This window comes from Rhipicephalus microplus, chromosome 1, assembly GCF_043290135.1.
Source record: "Rhipicephalus microplus isolate Deutch F79 chromosome 1, USDA_Rmic, whole genome shotgun sequence".
NCBI classification, from domain to species: Eukaryota; Metazoa; Arthropoda; class Arachnida; order Ixodida; family Ixodidae; genus Rhipicephalus; species Rhipicephalus microplus.
The window spans coordinates 175,634,536-175,654,112 of NC_134700.1; the positions used below are offsets into that span (position 1 = coordinate 175,634,536).

Here is a 19,577-nt window from a genome sequence, read left to right on the forward strand (position 1 = left end):
CAAAAGTGAACTAGGTTCAAAAGAAAACACGAGAACGTCAAGCTTAATTCGCTACGTTGCACTGACTTGAAAAATCTGGAAAGTGGACGTAAGGAGACGTGAATATTATTCAACTCTCCGACTTTACACTGGCGCCTTACCCGACGCATCCCGTCTACTCAGTTTACCTTGTACCCCGCCCGCGTCTTCTCAATCCGCCTTTCTCCTGGGCTTCACTTTAACGCATACCGTCATCGACATTATGTCGATCATTTGAGTGCCGCGGCTGTTCCACAGAACTGGGTCTCCTCGGACACAATTACACTGACGCGACACTACTTGCCCGGGGTGCGCCAGATGTCAGCGCTGCGAACCGCACTTGTATGACGTAAGTTAGAGAATTCACGTTATTTCGAGTCGTGGGGCCACTTAGGAACCACCGTCGTGGTTTAAAACTCGGCAAACAAGCAGTTCAATTGGTTATCTTGTGTGTATTGGCTACCAACATTGTTCTAATAACTATGGGTGTCTGCTTTTAACGCACGTTTTAAAAGCACAGCGCTTTGTTTCTTAAAATTGCGGCCGCTTGTCTCTGCGGCGAGTTCTTCGCAATGATGGAGTACTGTTCTGTGCCTCTATATGATCACCCACCCGTTTAAAGGGCGTTAGCTTTCACCACTGTACTAAGGAGCCGAAGCTGAGGAAGAAGTGTATAGTCAAACAAAGAGAGAAAGCGCCCTACGCCTTCATCGACCGCGTGCAGCAATCAATTCGCTCACCGATACTTTTGCTATACCCGCCTTACGCTCTACTTTTCGGTAAACTTGCAACCATGTTTTAGCGCCTCACCAGTTCTTCAGCCAATCATTGCACGCGTACTACAGGTGTACTAGACTTACACCAGTTGAGATGTCGTCCCTATATCTACCGCCAAGGCCCCTGGATATGCAGTCGAAGACGCAGCCTCCGAATTCCCTCAGGTAAGCGGGCTTCGTGAGCGCAGCTCAGCGGCGCAGGACATCTGACACTACCGCTTCATTTGGTTAGTGTACGCACACATATACCTAGTTTACTGGTCAAGATAAGTGCGCGCCTTGCCTCTGCCTACCATAAACTCATAAGCGAAACCCGCTGTCGCTGTTTAGTGCGCATTCACTAAAGGTTGTCACATCATCTCTGCGGCCCTGTGCGCGGTATATACAGTCAGCGACAACTATGTATTATATTCTGATGCCCGAGTGACAGCGTTGTGCGGTATTAATATCAATGCCTGCATGATGTATAGTTATCACTGAACAAGTATGACTTAGACAAACTACAGTCATTTGCATTGGCACCAGGGGGTACATTAACGTAGAACTTGCCCCCTTCCTGAGTCACACCAGCACCCGCCCTTCAAGACTCCTCTTAGTGCAGTACGACAAAAACTTGCGCCCTTCTGACTATACAAGGGCAATCGAAGCACGATTATCCCAAGTTTGGTAATTTGATGCAGCTTTGCATTTTTATCAGATTCCATGAACAGTGGATTGACTGCTGAAGCAGCAATTTAAATGGCAGTAATTATCTTCAGTAATTATTTGACGTGTTGTTTGTAAATGCCAGAGAAATCACGCACGAATTTCACACATATCCTCGTCTTCACTGTCATTTTCATTGCACTGCATAAATAACTATCCTATAGGAAAGCGCAGGCGTGCCCTTCTCTTGAGGATTGTTGTGAAAGTTAATGCCTTTTCTTTTGGGTGGACGAATCACACCGAGGCACGCAGCAGTACTTCATCATTGCGCAGCACTTGATCGCCACTGGGACGTTGTGTGGCGGGTTCACAAGACCCCGTGTTTGCAAGACGAGACCTGCGACGGTGATGCAATCTCCATTGACGGCATTGGCTGCGCACATTCAACAACGTGGTCTGCGTCGTACACCACCGCGCCATCGTTGAGCCACCGCGACGTTCCGCTATCTGTATCTACATGCTTGTTGATGCTGCAGAAAGGCACACTTGTTGATATTTTGAAACACCCGAAATAATTTGTATCGCACGGCGCAAGCTGCACACGACGTGAGTGAGTGAGTGTGAGTGATAATTTATTAAAAGGCTGAGAGGTCGGCCTGAGCTAGTTCCCTCTAGCCTGCTGTCGGTGGCATCGGCCTGCTCATCGGCATCTATGAGGTTCCTTGGCCCTGTCCATTGGGCTGCAACTAAACAAACTCACAACTGCACTCGAGAACATTCCTTGTCGACTTTGGTTGACGTTGACCATCGCGAGGCTTCTCGTACGACAAAGCTCCCGCCAGAAGCAGATGACACGCACGCAGGAGCAGCGGCTGCTGCCGCGCTTTTCAGAACGAAGTCCACAAACTGACGTCACACGTGAGAGGGCGCCACTTCAAGTCCAAAATCTCGAGGCCATACGAGAAGCGTGTCTTCTAACATTATGCATCCGCCGCTGGAGAAGGATTGGGGGGGGAGGGGAGGGGATCACCGACAAGTGTCTCGGAAGGCGGCAAAAACAAAAAAAAATCTTCCGTTGCTCAAGTGTATTGGCGGCGCTCAAGCTGGCCCACCACTCGTTAAAAGCCGAAGCACCGCGGCTAGCCGGCCATCGCGATGGGGTATCGGCCTGTACTGTCGAGGTGCCCCGAGAGAGCTTCGGGACTCGACGGTAATGGTTGCTTCTCGGGCGCCTAATGAAGCTCATGATGTCCACTGAGCGAACCTTACGAAGTCGAAGAAAGCCTTGTGTGCGAGGGCGAGATAAGAAAAGGAGCTGTATAATATATCTGCCAAGACACTTGGGCCCCCATCTTCTCAGAAGGTCACAGCCCTTTGAGATCTGCCCTTCTCCTGCGTCTGGACGATCGCTGGCCTTAAGTAGATTTATATATGATCCCGTAACGCAGGTTTCTATTGCCTACTAAAACTGAAGTCTTTGCCTTTCCCTTCCCTCAGTTGCAGTCTTTTGGTATTTGTGTCACTGGTGCCTGAGTTCCTAACTACGCTTCGAGAACACGGCGGCAAAAAGAGGATTAGGTTATGCCTAACTATTCAAGAAAACTCGGTATCGCGCATTCGGGTTGCCTCACAGAGCGCGTTTGGCAGCTGTCGTTCTGGAGTTCGTCGAACCGAGGCTGATCCCATCTGGCTATAAAATAACACGGCTGCACAGCGCTCTCCTTCGCTTCGACGCAGTCTTTCTTTTGACTCAGTCTCTCTTTTGACCTCGTCTATATACTCTGCTGCTGCACACTGTTTTAATGAGCCTAGGTAGAAGAGACTATTCGAATCATGATTCGGACAGTGTGGCAACACATGAGTCAGCGTTAGTGCGGCAGTAAAGCATTACGTGCCGAGAGTGCAGGTCTAGCGAAGGAAAATATTAATATGTATGGATTGGTTTATTTTATAGTGTATTCAACTATATGTTTGCTTTACGCGTCTATCCTTGCCGTATGTTACCACCCGCCATGACACGGTGAATACTACGACGGAACAAGCAATAACACTGTCAAAATGCAAGGCCTTGATTTCTTTTGTAGTGTACACTAAAGGCATCTTTAGTGTTTGGAAGATTTATCTTTTATAGTAAGCATAACGTTTAAGGCACATGTAAATTAAGCCTATTTTGGCAAGGCCGTAGCGAGCATGACGCTTTATGCGACTTTTTTTTCATTAACAAAACGTGATTATACGAACGCCTGAGAGGTTTCTATCTAAATGCACCAGTGCGCAGAAATATGCTTCTCAACAAGTACCAGGCCGATAAGAGTATATTCCTTGTAGATATAGGTGTTACTTCAAGTTGAGTGGCTGCGCGAGGGGAAATAAATGCTAAATGTTAAGAATTTCCTTGCGTACCACAGGCACTTTCAACATCTATCTAGGTATCTATCTCTCAAGTCTATCTGTCTGTCTAGTCGCTCACGTCTAGGTGCTCTATCACGTACTTAACGCCCAAGGTGAACCAAAATTAGTATGGGAGGGTTAGAAGGATCGACGAATATTACTCGCTGGTCTGAACATTGTTTACTTCACATTCCCATCGCGCACGTCGCCAAACCATTTCCATCAAACATGTGACACATGTTCGCTGGCGGCCATGTGCCACAAGTATGCGGCTGTGTGTCACAGGTGATTGATAACTTATATACCCAGCAATGGGCGAGAACAGACATGGGAAATTTAACAAGTGAGCGTGAAGAAATGTTGACGCGAGCACCATCGACCCGACGAATGCAAATAATAAATATCAGGGTCCCAACAAGAATCGAACCCCAGCATTCTGCGTGACAATCAAGTATTTTACCACTCAATCACGCCAGGTCTCGTAACTACGTTTCAAATTGGCCGTAATGTTAACGAAACGTCAACTGTTGTAGCAGTGCTTGCTATCCGATTTCATAAACACTACTTATGTACTCCTATGATACAGCAACGGGTGAGCGTTAACTGTAGTTGAGAGTTATCAACTAAGGTAAAATTTTTTAGCTTTTTCCGGGGCTACCATCCTCGCTGAAGCAAGCTCTACATATTAGTTTATCCTTTCTGGTGTTTCTAATCCACGCGTTGATGTTGGCATTACTACGCAACAGGAAACTTCTGGTTATAAAAACATATACGACTGTTCAACACACGTCTGTGCGTACACCACTCGTACAAATTGTAACTTCGTTTTGTCACGTTTAACGCAACGAAACAATTACAATAGTCACTTTCCCTCCACTTGCTTCCCATAACGTCGTTTCCAAAGGCACGCGGAATCTGCAAAATTTCTATTCTTATAAACAGCGAGGAAGTTTTTCGTCACTGTAGGTCGGTGGCTTTCGTAGCCCAGAAAGTCGTCAGATATTGCCCGTCCTCTGCCTGCTCTACCACACTTCCCAGGTCTTCAAGGCTATGTGTTGTCAACACTGCCTCTATTGTTTTTTGTTTTTGTTTAGCCTGATGGTGTACTGAAGATTCATCTCGATTGTTTTGAGCGTCATGCGGTCATTGTCAGAACATGCGTTGTGGACCGAGCGACGCATCACAAAATCAACCTAATTATGAATTTTTGGTGGAGTTCTATCTGTACTTAATAATTGCGTTGATATTTTGTTCATTAGTACTGTACAAAAAATATATTTAAAAGCTTCTTATGCTCGCGCCTTCTCCGGCGGAGGTGGCCGGCACCCGGCATGTGCACCATCGTTAGGACTCTACACTTCTTCGGTCGCCAATCACGGCGTCGTTTCGGGGATTCTAACAATGCTCACTAGATTGCGCGCCACCACCCAAGGCGTCGAGGTTTAGGGGCAGTGAAGGCAAAATAGACTTTAAACGCGTGGAAATATTAAGGAGGAGGTTAACTGATTGGCGGCTACAATAAAGGCACGAGTGAAATTCAATCCTTAAACACTGGTAGTACTTAACTTTATGGCTAGGTGGCGGAGCCGCCGCCCGACTCAAAGGACACAGCCGCATTCATTCATTCATTCATTCATTCATTCATTCATTCATTCATTCATTCATTCATTCATTCGTTCGTTCGTTCGTTGGTGTTTCATGGCAAACGCGCTCGCCTACTCGCGACTACGTCCACTTCGTTCTCGTTGCTTCATAGGCGTGGCAGCGCTTGATACGTTTCTACGATGAGTGTTGCGCACAGGTATTGATATCTTTCCAAGCCCGCTCACCTGCCTGCTCTCCACTTCGTTGAAGAACGCCCAATAGCTCCACGCCTGCGATTTACGAGCGTTAGGCATTTGACTAATGGCAGCGGCCGGTACGAAATAAAAATGCACGTGGTTAACGTGTGGATCAACGTGGCGAACAGGGTGCAGTGCTGGCCATCAACGAACACGCTGCCTTCAACGTACACATCATGAACCGGCTCGTTAACAAGCCTCACTATAAAAAAAAAGCCTCACCAAGAAACGCCCCGTGCCCCTCCGATCAAGTCCTCTAACATCATTCAATTCTTTATATACACCATCAACTTACTTCACAAGACACTTACTTGTGAAAAGAAAAGTGAGTGTCTGTTTTATTTTTTTTATATTACCCTACAATATCTTAGAACCAAATATTAGTAGGTTACCAGTTACAGTCTGGCATTAGGTAATTCCTTGCAAATTGTTTGCCGTAAATGGCCTACGTGTCAGAACCTCGAGATGAATATGAAACGAGCTGTAGTGAAGAACTCGGCAAATTTCGACACTATATATATATATATATATATATATATATATATATATATATATATATATATATATATATAGGCTATGTGGGGTTTAGCATCAACGGCAAAGCACCGTACCACGCGGCTCTTAAAAGTCACTTTATTAGCTGGTATTTACTTCTATCGAATATGGCACGATTTACAAAGAGACAACCCTAAGCCAAGACATTTCAAGTAAAGCAAATTATATATGTGAAAAAAATATTGTCGTCAAACCATTTGAAGCATGCAGCCCGATAGAAGTTAACACATATTTCACTGACATGTATGTTTGGAAATAATGAAACACTCGTCCTCGTACGACGTGTCTCAAACACCCTGTAGACAAAGTTTTTTTAGCTTGTGAAATCCATACAAATCCTTGTTCCTTGCTAAAAAATAAAGCCTCGTGCTATAAAAATATGGACTACAATCATGTCTTTTAGGAAGAGTGCTCCGATGCGCCGGCTTTCGCAGAATTTCTTTGCGAGGGGTTTTACCGGCAGATTCCTCTTGAAGCGTGTGCAAGCCATTTTGTAAACCGAATCAGCAATCCCCTTACATTATGTGCTATGTAAACGGGATAAGACCATTCTACGAGGTCTCATGGGATTCTACGAGAAACTGCACGATGATTTTGACACCTGGTTCCGTTGGTAGAAGGGATATTGCTCGGTGTCCAAAGACGTCTTCAGCGCATGGTGCTGTTATATCACCTTCTTGGCCTATTCGTACTTAACTTCGGTTATGTGTGGGCCTGCTTGGTAGCAGTAAGCTACGCAGTGTCACGTAGGCCTTTTCTTCTATGATGGTAATGAAAACTTCAAGATCCTCTTTCACAATAACTTTCGCAAATAACTCAAACCCTTCTAGGTAGACGTCGATGTCAAGGGAGTCCGGGTAGAACTACAGCAGCTTCCGGAAAGTGGGGGCTGCCACGTGATACCATCCGCGTGGCCATTGTTATATAGGAAGACGCCGATATTCTAAAGCCGTTTATTGCATCTAGTGCTAGAAAGAAAAATGACGTGGCACAGCTTGGTCATCGAGCTTTTAACAAGATAAGAGCGCCAAAAAGCATGCGCGTGGATGTTGTACGCATTGAACAGCAACAGGGCAGACAACATCACAGACACGTTCCTCGCGATTACAACAATATCTATCTTCAGATACCTCTTAAAGCGTTTGCTAGTCGTTAATTGAAGCGAATCCACATTTGCCCTATGACATTATATCCGTGATTAAAGAAGACTCTTGCGAAAATCGCGCACAGCACGTGCCACTCACAGAAATCACGTTGAAAGGGTAATACTACAACGGTCAAGCATCCTCTGCCCCAGACGCGCAAAAGTCATTTATAAAAAAAATATCTGGCCGTGCAAACCCACTAATTACATAGACAGGCTAATAGCAGCGATATTTTTCTGGTTCATTTGGCTGTGATACCATCCTTGAGACATTAATAATTGGCTAAGTGGGCAGTGATTATATCGACCAAACCGTCCTTTGTCTTTATGGAAAATTAACCAGCATTTAGACAGAGAGGGCGCCGGTGTGTGTCATCAAGTGCTCATTATGGGTACAAGTAAGCAAATTGAAATAGGAAGAAAACATCACAAATCATGATAATCACTCGTATATGTCATGCAAAAGTTATTCTAGTTATTTCCGGCGCTGCATCGCTATTAAGTTGTACTATAGCCGCTAGGAAAGGGCTGCATCCTACAATTTAGCTTTAATGGCTTTAATGCGGGCAGCGCAATTTCCGCCACTTTGAGTAATGCTAATGAATTGTTTATGATGGGTGCGCGGAGTTTTTAAACAAAACTAAAATTTAGGTTGAAAGAAAGGGCACGGTGGCCGTGCGTTTTAATGTTAGGGTGGCAAGTTACGCCATTTTTCAGGGCCTTTTTAGATGTCGTTAATATAGCTTTTTCTAATGAATAATAATGTATATTTTTCACGAGCCCTTGTGGACATTCCGGCTTACGTATGCCATTATTTTTTCTACCTTTTGAGTAGTTTGCTTAGAAACTAGTAGATCAAAAATAAAACAAGCAGTATTAGTTTATAGATGTAAACCTAGAAGAAAAAATGCCCGCATGGTTGTCATCCATATTGCCACACTATTAGCACCGATGCTAACGGTTATTTATTCGCGCAAGTTTACCTAAATGACAACAAGCAATTCAAAATTTCACAGATTCCACGGACCTTGGAAATCGACCAATTGCGAAGCATGCGAATTGAAGGCGACGGTGTTTAATTCTTTATTCAATTCAGCAAGACGTAAAGATGTGGCGTAAATGTATGCACTAATCCACGCAAACAAGCGTTCAACGGCTGCATATGCTTTATATTAGCAGTTGTTTGGAGTTCCTTAACGATGTCAATAGTAACATGGATACTAACAATACCAGAAGCGATAAGCTCCTATAAAGTGCTGCTGTTAGCACTGGAGCGCTCGAGAATGCGAGCCCTTAAGACTGCTACACAAATCAGCTCCCGCGGAAGGCGCCTCACTAGAATTCACGTTAACCCGACATGACGGCTGTGTCATAGGAGTACATATGTAATGTTTATAAAACTAGATACTCAATACTGCAACGACATTTGACGTTACAGAAACATCAGGGTCTATTTGAAGGGCATATGCAAGGCCTGGTGTGGCTCTGTGGTAGAATACTTGATTGCAACCCTGGGTGCTTGGGTTCGATTTATGTTGGGACTCTGATGTTTGTCGAGTTTATGCTGCCGATGTCCATATAAATATTTAAAGGTCTCGCATATAAACTACCCATGTCTGTTTGTTGTCGTCATTTCTATCCACATATCAACAGACAATACCATGTGGCCCATACCCGCATACCCGCGGCACATACCTGCCCCCGGGTATGTGCCGCGGTTTTTTTTTTTGGAAAGTGTTTGACGAAGTACGCAACGAGATTGTGCTTTCATCAGTCATGTCATGACCAGCGAGTCGTGTAGGTCAAAACAACTTCCCCTACCGTTCTAATTTTGGTGTACACCCTTAGTTAGGACGTTGATCATGAGGGCACCGAGACGCAGATAGATAGATAGATAGATAGATAGATAGATAGATAGATAGATAGATAGATAGATATATAGATAGATAGATAGATAGATAGATAGATAGATAGATAGATAGATAGATAGATAGATAGATAGATAGATAGATAGATAGATAGATAGATAGATAGATAGATAGATTTTAAAAGTGCTTGCAGTATGCTAAGAAATGCTTCGCATGTAAAAGTTGTGAAGCCAAACTTTCCGAAGAGGAGCTCGCTCGGCAAAACGCCTTGAAAAAGTATAAATTGGAAGTGCATAAAAACTAAAACCGAATGGAGAAGGCTCTCTCTGGTGAAAATCTCTGTGTTTAAAAACGTTGGTAAATGATTCGGAGCATGAGGTACTCTACTATGGGAGAGAATACAGCCGTTCCGTGGGCCTCACACCTGATGAGGCTGTGGTGACAAGAAGTATGCCTTGAACGATAAGTCCACGCGACACGTTTAGCTAATCTGTTTAGAAAAAGCGGGTAAAGATTGAGAGTACAAGTACTTTGCTATAGGACACCGTAAAGTTGTTCCGTGCGCCTCCACTTTGATGAGGCCCCTTTGAAAAAAATTACGCTGTGAACGAGTTCACGACGAGCTGTTCCAGCAGACTTTTAGGTTCAAGCGTTGCCGCAGATCGTACATAAAAATTGTGATCATCATGAACCGGCTGGTAGTTGATCACTGCCCAAACATTCTGTACAGGTGGTTAACAAGCGAAGCTGAAACGTGCCAAGCACTCTGCTGTGACACAGGCTTGTGAAACCTAGTGAAAGTGCTCCATATTTCTTTTTTTATGTAAAAAAGAGGCTGTTAGAAACTTTACTTGTCTGCCTGATATAAACTAATACGTCATTGCAGTCGACTTCAATATCCGGTTAGGTACAAAAGGGCGGTGGTACAGCGAGTACTGAATTCGAGCGCACGTTTAGTGGCGACGAGCCATCTGTGACCCTGTGACCTAATGACGACTAATAAATGAAACATTTAGATTGTGGGTTCATGGGTCTGTGACTGCGGAAAGTTTGCTCGCCAATATTGGGAAATCGCTCATGGCCGGACTTCGTCAACACGTTCGTCGCATAATGAATATCTTGTATTAAGGCGCTGACAATGTTGGCGTAAGCTTAGCATATTTATTAAAACCTCTAATTGTGACGAAGTCAGCCATCTGCCGCCAGTACAAGAGTGATCTATGTTCATAAAATATTTATAGCTGTTATTTTTTGGTAACACACCTGCCTCATTCCCCTCTTATCAAATAATCTTTTTTTACATTATTGCTTTCATTGTTCGTACTTCTTGCTATCTAAAGCAGTTTTAGGCTTTTCATGAGCCGCATGTTGAAAGACATCCTTTGGATTATTTAATTTGGGCATCATGTTCACGGCTTTAATAGTACCCAAAGCAATGTGACTTACTCCGAGCTTTCCGACTTGCCATATAAGCCGTTCCTGCTGATGACGAAAAAACAACAACAATAACAACAACAACTACTACTACTACTACTACTACTACTACAACACTACCACTAATGCCACCACAACCACCACCAACAACAAAATTTTGGAGTTTCTACGGACCTTGGATCTGAACAATACGAGATGCATGCATCTCAAAGCTTGCTGTGGGGTGATTTGAAAATGAATATAACGTTACGCGAAATTTCTACGTTTGTTTACTGACCACTGCCTTTATTCGCAGGTAAATGTAGTGTTCAGTAAACTTATGCCAAACTTTCATACGTATTTACATATCTGAAAAGCATGTAAATGGGAGAACTGGTTATTCATGGTTGATTGATTGATATGTGGGGTTTAACGTCCCAAAACCACCATATGTATATGGGAGACGCCGTAGTGGAGGGCTCCGGAAATTTCGACCAGCTGGGATTCTTTAACGTGCACCCTAATCTGAGCACATGGGCCTACAACATTTCTACCTCCATCAGAAATGCAGCCTCCGGAGCCGGGATTCGAACCCGTGACCTGTGGGTCAGAAGCCGAGTACCTTAGCCACTATACCACCAAGGCTGGGCGGTTATTTATAGTTACGTAACGAGAATATCGCTAGAGTAACTACTACCCACACCAATTGTGGTAGTTTGAAATATTTTTTTAGCGCGAAAGCATTAAAGATTCCGTTTTCCATAAATTCCGTCGTAAAACCGATGCGATCAGGTGGAAGTCGTGGAGTCGAAGGAGGGTGAAGTGAACTATGCGACTCGCTTTGTGGAGGACGGCAAAACAAATATCCGGCAGGAATTCCTGGTGCTGTAGTGCCTTTCGAATTAGCTTTGCATGGATGCATGCATGCATTGTTGTGGCACCCGCTGGTGGGGCAATTTGCAATTCATTTATGGAGGTGTAAGAATGTGAGAAAAAGAGCACGATACCCACTTTCTCCTGTCTTGAACCCACGCAGTGTCTGTATATTTACTAGGCACGCCATTCGTCGACGCATAAAGTTGTATTTTGTGGTCGTTTTTTATACGTAATTTCTCGTTTCATTGTGTATCTTATTTAAATGCAATGGCGTTTCATTCCTTTGTCGCACCATGAAAGTGTAGGTGACTTGTTCGAAGTGCGCGAATAGCAGAGTGCGTACAATAATTGAGCATCATGTATGCGAATATAAATTTAGGTTTTCTATACGAAAATGTCATGAGTTGAAAAAAATATTTTTGTATTCGCAAGTTCAATCGCCTATAGGGGGCGCACACGGTAGTTCAATATTGCGCCCACAGAGAGTATCGGTTAAGGTCGGAGTCGCTGAGCACATATGTGGCCTGCACTGTTTTTTTTTTCTTGCTTTGTGATGGCTCTACCTTTTTTGCAGTCGCTTATTATGCGTGACTTATCGGATACGGTGCCTCGAAGAGATCCTGAATTCCAAACACGTCATTTGTTGAGGCGTGAAGGTCTGTAGGCGATATTTTTGACACATTTTTGAAAAACGTCACAGCTTTGGTGCAAAGGCAAATCAATGAGCGCGATAGCAACAATTAGGAAGGTCAGTGCCTAATGGCAAGCAAATCAAAACGTGTCCCGCGTTTCTCACGCAAAAATGAGGCACGAAACTCAATCACAGGTACAGATTAACGCAATTAAGCGTCTTAGTTGTTGCTTTACTGTGTCTGAAAAACGCACCCTTTTCGCAAACGAAGACTCTGAAACGACTGCAGCGACATTTGTGCGTCCAGTAACTACAACAGAAATGCGCTAGTGAAATTCCAACGCCAGCCAAGACGTACATGCACATGCTATGAACGCCGCTGCCCCTTCGCTACTCCAATACACTATGAAAAATTTACGCTGGCGGCCGCGGAGCGGCGGGACCGTCTAGGGAACTTGCGAATAATTTATTGCTTCTTAAAAAAACCACTATCCGCATCCTCGAGATGTTGTTGTCTTAGTCGCCAACAATAAATCATCAAGCCTATTTCAGTTTTCCTACGAAGGAAAAGAAATACTATTAGCGAAAAGCAATCTTAAGGTCACTTCTGTAAGCGTTCTCATTTTTGAAGGGCAAACAAGGTGACCAGTATCTCTAAATCATATTGCTATACATTTTCTCTGCAGAGTGTAAAACTAGAGAGACTGCAAGATTTTGGATGAGTGAGAAGACAAGAATAACTTGCACACCATAGGCGTAACAGACATTACAACCCATAGTGGGCAGCGCACAAAAGGAAACACACAAGAGAAGGAATCAGGACAAGCGCTGGACAAGCGCTCTTGTGTGTTTCCTTTTGTGCGCTGCCCACTATGGATAAGTTCCAACTCGCCCGCCTTTCGGTGCTACAACAGACATTACAAACCGCTACTACTGGGGTAAGCATAACATGTGGTTGCAAAAACGATACCTTACTTTTTTTCGCAAATTTAGCAGCGAGTAGTGTTCGCAGTGTACATAACCTTCTATGACGTATACTGAATAATGGCAGCACTAACCGGATTTCGAAGGCCACAGTTGCCATTGAAGCAGTTGAGCATGTAGATGACGTTTTGACAATCGCGGTGAAGTTACTGAGAACAAAGGTCTGGGTATCGAGGGTCAATGAGGCAGCATTGATAGATAATACTGCATTACGCTAAGAAGTCCCCGAACATTTCCTCTCAACTTTTTCACTCAATTTTTTCACTTCTCAATTTTCTTCCCTAAGAGACGTGTTTCTGTCGAACGGTGAATTTATTCAGGAGAACTTGTCGCGATGTTAATTTTTTACCTGAATGTTGCTTTACTGGAAACAGACACATAACTTCGCAGTTTTTTATATATGCTCTCACACTTCACACCACAAAAAACGGACTCCTCACGCGCGGGTGTTCAAAGCGAACACCGAGTAAGCTTGATGTCTTGCATAGGTGGTAAAGCTTTACTGTGCCTGTAAGTACGCTAAAAAAGCACAATGCGCTGTAACGCAAGAAAAGAATCTGTTTAATACAGATGGAAGGCATTACTGTCCTGCTGGCTCTGAAGAAGCTCTCAATGTTTTCGGCTTAGTAATCAAGTCGCCAGGATCACAGGGGAGACAAACAGATTACATCTCGTCGCAGGTGCGTTGCGTGAACATTCAACTCCACTGGGAAATCTGCGCAGCCACAGCGCTCACTGTTGTGTCCACGCTGCCTAGTAATATGAGGTTGGTGCATCGACTTGTTTAGCGGCGGGCGCTCGTACGTCGAGTTTTGTTGTCTCCCGAACCAGATTTGCATGCCAAAATTAACCCTAACTTCACGCCCATGTGAAGGTAATATTAGATTAAAGCGGAAAACAGTAAAAAAAGGACAATGTTAGGCCGTACAGAGTTTCTCCGGGGAACATTGCACTAAAACTTGCAGCGTAGAAGCCGGTGAAAAAACGTTTAAGCTAGGAACTGCGTTGGTCTGCCGTGGAGAGGGGTAACCATGAAGTTTAGCTCAACCCTTCCGAGCATTAATAAGTAGTTTAGGAGCGAAGATGCGCATACATTCCGTATAAGCAATAATTCTGTGTAACCTAGCCAACGCACCCGAATTTCTCGAATTACTTATTTTTTTCCGACGCCGATGAACAGAGCAGCATGGCTGACGAACACAGTACCCAAGAAACGTGCGCAAGCCGGGTGCTGGATGCAGCCAATACGATTGCGCTGTAGTTTGTCAATATTTGTACAAGGATCAACATTTCTGGTTCCAGTATATGTGCTGGGATTGTAAAAAAAAAAGTTTCGTCGAACAGTGTTGCGAGAGACAGCAGAGATTGCACGCAATTGAGGTGCCTGCTCTTGTTTGAACCTATCAGCTTTACTTGTGTTCACGCTAACAGCCCCTGTTCTCTTCGCTACTATTCTTAAGGTTTATCCCCTACTTCCCCTGCATCCTCCACAATCGCATAGGTTTTCATTGCTCAACTATTGTGGTTCTGTTAGGCTATTTCTTGCATAACTTGTCAACATGCAACTGGCAGTCTGTAGTAGATGTGCAAGTTATCTTTGCTGCTGGGTTTACTTATGCCTTCGTTATTAGTATTTTTATTTTATTTGTATTATTTTTGCACTGTGTAATACGTTATTCACGTTCATTTATTGCGTGTGTTGTATGCGTGGCTTCGAAAAAAAAATGCCAGGTCTGTATCGTGTATGTTCGTGCCGCACAGTGTAATATTACGCCCGACACCCAATCAACCATGGTGTCACGTTGGCGTCGATATCCCTCAGTACGGCGGAAAGTCGTACTTGAGCGCGTACGATGCCCATTCTAACTTTCCGGAAGTGGAACAACTCCAGGATACATCGGCAGCGACGACTGTCATAAGACTGCAATCAATCTTTGCTAGGTATGGCATACTCCTAGAGGTATGCACACACAATGGCCCACAGTTTTCAAGTCGAGAGTTCGCCGTTTTTGCGAAAGACTACGACTTTAAGCATACAGCATCAAGTCCAAGGTTTCCCCAATTTAATGGCCTGGCCGTAAATGCGTACAAATTGTTAAAAGAATTATGAAAAACAATTAAAGGAAAAAATTACTTTTGGATGAGCCTTTTCAGCTACAGGTCCAGCCCACTGGAAGACGGGAGATCCCCAGCGGAGCTGCTCTAAGGTCGAGAACTGAGGGCGCTCATACCAGACTTCAACAAGGGCTCCCGAACAGCCGTTTGGAAGCATGGACAAGCGCAACCCAAGCGTCGGTCTCTTGCACCGTTGACCATATGGCAAGTGGAGCGAGTGCAGGTGAACACCTGGGAAACAACGGCTAAAGTTCTTAGCCAGATGCAGCCGAGATCATACGCTGTCATCACCGAGAAGGGCAACGTTCTGCGACAGAACCGCCAACACCTCTTGCCAACAGCGGAATCCTTTGACGACACGGAAGACTCTTCAGACGAAGAGAGCACAAGTGATGACGTCGCCAACCACCAGCAGTTTACAACTGATAGTGCAAGCTCTGTGACGGTAAGTCCTATAGACTCAGACGGAGTGCCCGAAACCGAAGACCACCGCAGAGACTGGGTTGCGGGAATAACATTGAGCAAGTTACGGAAACGGCACTGCAGAGATCTGAGTGTATTTTTCGTGGTTTCGTTTTTTGATTCTTTTTATTGAAGAAAGAAAGATGTATCGTGTATGTTCGTGCCACACAGTGTAATCGTGTTTACATGCAAGTCTGATAAAACACGAGCTTTGAGCGTACACGAGCCATGCTATGACGTCACTGCGCATCCACTGTGGCACAGCGTTATCGCGGGACCTTTTTTTCTTGTTTGGAATACATAAAAGGCAGCGTTTAATAAACTGGGGGTTCTTTGTAGCGTTGAACTCGGCTTATATGTGCCACCTACTACACATGCATGAAACAAAGCCTGCGTGCCTATAAAAATAAATTTTGGGTAGTAGGCTGGCATTCGCTATGGTTTTTTCGCCATTCTTCTGAGAGGCGTAGTATTCCCTGAACGCTTGCGAGGAATTCCGTGCCAATTGTTCATGCAGTAGCTGACGACGATGACGAATTATAGCTGAAGTGGGTAACTGCCACAGTTAATAGGGGAAGGAGAACAAACTTCGGTAATAAGTTGGAGCTTTGGTCGGCCCACTGGTTACGCTATTCACATTGTGCAATGACTGGTTGTTTTTTTCGCTGTTTTAAAACGCTTCGTAAGTCGTATTAATGCGATTGCTTTCCCGACATCAAGCCTGCCTCTAAGGCAAGTTTGCCAACAAGTCACAAGCACCGTCGTATTTCACTCGTAGAATACTGGCACCCAGCAGACCCGGGTTTCGCGCCCCACTGTGTCTAGTTGCTAGTTTTTTTTTAACTTTTCGCGATGTGGTTACGGACACCGGCGGCTGTGGCAGCGGCGGCGGCGGACAACTGCGCGTGACCCGAGTCATCATCTCATAACAGCTTTCGCTGTAAAAAAAAAAAGGCAGTGGCTGGGGTTGGTCAATCAGTGCGATGCTTTAGTTTTAATTCAGAATCAGATAGCGTGAGACAACAGCCCGCGCTCATTCGTTTTGGCTAAAGTGGCGTATTGTGCGTCTTCTTTGCCTCTCTCATAATCATGTGGTTTTGGGATGCAAAACTAGCGATATTATTATTTTTCCTCCTTACACCATATACCTTTCTTTTAACACCCAGGGGGTCTGAAATGCTAGTAATGACCAATAGCTTGAAAGTGTACTGCACAATATTGGGTGAGCATTGCCTCTGTCAGACTTACGGAATATGCCATGTGAGCGAAACAACCATAAGATCATCAAGACCAATGCATGTAAATTATGACAGTCATAATATACATGTTATGATTTTCATCTCATGACTAGACAGGTATGCTCGTCATACAGTCATGCTATGCCATGCCAACTTTGGTATAGATCTCACTATGGAAACGGCCAGATGGTGCTTTACGTCTGAAAGCCGCGATATGATTATGAGATGCGCCGTAGCGGCGGGCTCCGGAAATTTCTGTCGTATGGTGTTTTTTTAACATGCACTGACACCATGATATACATGAGCCTGTCCCATTTTGCCTCCACCGCAATGTAACGGCCGCCGCCAGACTCGAACGCACGACCTTCGGGCCAGTAGCCTAGCACTCTAGGCACTGATGCACCATGGCGCACTTGCTTGTCTCACGTCCTTCCCGTTCGTATTGGCAGCGGCGCCTGGCGTCATCGAAAACACACAGCGACTGCCCAATGGGTATCCAACTGAACTAGTTGATTCAAGGCTAACGCTGCTTTGAGTGGCGGAAGGGAGCAGATGTTCTCAGATCCACCAAGCTTCACAATTACCACGGTGTGAAGAAAGAGAAATTTCCATCGTGGCTTTCATGCTATCTAACACTTACAAATTTAGTTTTCTGGCGTAATGAATGCCTAGAGTTCCCGCTAAATTTTTCTCACTTTGTGACCTATTTCTAAATATTTTCACTGCTATTTACCTATTAGAAAAACAATGAACTTCAACTAGAATGTTCCAGGTAAGTAACCTGTCTTTGGAAGTGAAGTCCCCTAACCATGGAGCGATCTGTGTGTCTTCGTTTATATTTCGCAATGAAGTAATGCTAATACTTTCTGCGACCTATTTCCATTTTTAATTGCCCTTTTACGCACACAAAAATGTAAGTTTTTCCATGTCCAAAGTATTCAAAATTCATCTTTAGCACACACGTTCCGAAGTGCATTACTTTAGAGCCTAAACAATCACACACTCTGCTGCCATGTTACAGCGGCTTGTCATGTCCATCTCGCTTTCTTGAAGAAATGGTGGGTGACTAATTTCAAAGCATGATATGCTGAAAAGTTTTGTGAGCCTTGCCAGTTTGACATCTTCTCTCGGTGGGACTAAAGCTGAATGAAGAAGAGCTTCAAAGTACTCAACTTTTACAAGTAGACTCGACTGAGTTTTGTATAAAGAGGCCCCCTTTTTTCCGGAGCACTATGCTAAAATCACGGTGAGGAAGGTGTGTACAAGTGAAACGAGACTGTACATTAGAAGTGTGGCAGTTTGGGCTTGTTGGTATGACATGACCATAGTTATAGTGCGAGAACAGAACGACGACAAAGGGACAAGAAGGAGCTTGTCTCCTTCGTGTCCATTTGTCGTCGTTCTGTTCTCGCGCTATAATTATCGTCGAGACTACACTCCCGGTTTGTCGGCTACCTGGACACAAAAGTGCTGCAGCGATCAGGAGCCAGGTGTTATTCGAAGCATCGTTTTCTGCACAGACTGTGTAACGAGCCACTAATGCTAAGAAGTGTGCACAACAAAGTAACTGCTATGAATATTGTTGTTGTTGTTGTTGTTGTTGTTGTTGTTGTGTTTGTTGTTGTTGTTGTTGTTGTTGTTGTTGTTGTTGTTGTTGTTGTTGTTGTTGTTGTTGTTGTTGTTGTTGTTGTTGTTGTTGACACTTTTAATATCAAAGCCACATACGCCTCGTGATGCTAAAAATTAGGTGTGATCAGGAAACCGCAATATAATACCGCGGTAGCTCTAAAGTGCTAGCTGCATGTTCGTTCGACGTTTGCGGCGTTCACGTGACTCAACTTGTACTAACTTCTATGAAATCACGACGTACAAATGTCATGCGAAGGAGGGGCCAACTCTGGATTGTACAGTTGGTCAAGAAAGAACGCAAGCTCCCCAGAATTCTCAACCAGCATCAAATTATTTTGACGTAAGTTTTTTTTTTAGCCGCGGATATGAAGTCGACAAAATACGCAAGATCAAAAGCAAAAAAAAATGACAGATCTCACATACAGTGGGAATCCGTAATATGCGAAGCACAAATGAGAAAAGTTGGTATGTTATGCCGCACATCACTTCCATGTCACGATTATTATGTTCGCGCCTGGCGTTTGTGTTCGTCGTCCATTCAGGTCACGTTATACCAAATTGGTATATTTGAAGCTATCGAAATGGCCGTGAGCGCATCATGAGCGTGGTGTGTAGTCATGTTCTTACATGACACGCATGTCGTGATTATCTTGTTTGTACGTGTCATTTACCTTCGTCGTCCGTTCTCATCCAATAAAGGCGCCCTGAAACACTTTTTGAGCATGGTCAGAGAACGCTGCTGGTCGGTAGTAGAGGCTCCCAACAACACGCGAGCCCAATAATATAGCGAAGCACGCGGCCTGGAATTCACATTCAATTATCAAAGTCAGCTAAAAATTCCTTTCTCTTCTCTCGACCAATCATGGATCAAGCCCAAAAATTACTCGTATTAAGCCCATCTATCAACCATTGGCTGATTTGAATATGGCATACTTGGTCGTTACAAAGATTGCCGTGGCAGGCCGCTACTTATCCACGCGTGCGCACGCGA

At 44.4% G+C, this 19,577-nt stretch overlaps 1 long non-coding RNA gene across 1 annotated transcript in view; it reads right to left on the reverse strand.

Annotated features, from left to right (window-relative positions):
- Window positions 1–19,577, reverse strand: part of LOC142769015 (uncharacterized) — a 637,773-nt gene that overhangs the window by 468,712 nt on the left and 149,484 nt on the right. The gene's annotated exons all lie outside the window — the stretch shown is intronic.